Source organism: Octodon degus, unplaced genomic scaffold, assembly GCF_000260255.1.
Source record: "Octodon degus isolate 3935 unplaced genomic scaffold, OctDeg1.0 scaffold00022, whole genome shotgun sequence".
Taxonomy (NCBI): Eukaryota; Metazoa; Chordata; class Mammalia; order Rodentia; family Octodontidae; genus Octodon; species Octodon degus.
In genome coordinates this window covers 18,932,785-18,933,775 of record NW_004524598.1, presented here as the reverse complement: position 1 = coordinate 18,933,775, position 991 = coordinate 18,932,785, and the positions used below count along the sequence as shown (strand labels likewise).

At 35.6% G+C, this 991-nt stretch overlaps 1 protein-coding gene across 1 annotated transcript in view; it reads left to right on the top strand.

Annotated features, from left to right (window-relative positions):
- The first annotated feature begins 13 nt into the window (after positions 1-13).
- The window catches only part of Mut (methylmalonyl-CoA mutase), a 45,164-nt gene continuing 44,186 nt past the window's right edge, over positions 14-991 (top strand). Inside the window, exon 1 of the mRNA XM_004628272.3 lies at positions 14-80. The gene's annotated coding sequence lies outside the window, so the exon portion shown is untranslated. The remainder of the gene's footprint in view (positions 81-991) is intronic.

Here is a 991-nt window from a genome sequence, read left to right as displayed (position 1 = left end):
TGCAAAGTGAACGTCGGCACTCGCTAGCTTCTCGCGAAGCATTAGCTTGGAACCTCATAGTTAAACTTTAAACGTTTTGGGTTAGAGTTTGTTTTACGGATGTATTTTGGACAAGTGGGACAGGTTTCATTATTGCTATTAGAATTTAGTAATGATTTATATTTGCTGATGCTTTGAATCTCTGAAGCCTCTTTTGATGGCTATTCTGTTAACATTCAGAAATCCTGTTGTCATCAGCAGTCTGTGTTTTCTAGTTTAAAGTGTTCTTTCCAACCCTCACTAATTTGGCATTTATTTTCCAGGAAGTAGACTTGCTATACAGGGTTCTTATGCAAGTCAGGGAAGCTTCATGAAGAGTTTATGGAAAGCTTTCTATCGATAATCAAGACTCAGCTTTCAACGAACCTTTTATACTTTTACTGTAGCAGCTGTAGCTTTATTTATTTTCTCACTCATATTTTAAGCTGTCGAATGTAAGGATAGGTTACAAGAAGGTGAAAAGGACCCCATGCATTTAATAGAAGAAAAATCATAATAGCTTAAAAGCGAAGGGAATTGTGTTTGTTGTATTCCATGTAGACTTGGTTCTGTGCACTTGTTTACCTACTTGATCGTATTGATTGATAAGGATTTATGATTTTTTTTTTACCTAATACAGTACTTTTTGAGTCTGCCACCTTTTAATTTTCCATACCAGTTTTAATTTTTATTTAATATATTTACAGAATGCACACATCATGATTGCAGCTTGGTGTATTTCCACAAATATAATGCATCTATCTATGTAATTAGCATTCACTCTAAAAAATTTCTTCCCTCTATGTGTGCTCATTGTTATAAATGACGAGTTTGTGATTTAAAAATATATATATATTTATTTGGTACAGGGTTTCACTATGCAGCTTAGACTCTTAGTAACCCTCCTGTGAAAGCCTCCCCAGCACTAGGATTACAAGGGTGTGCCACCACACCCGGTTTCAGTGGCCACCAC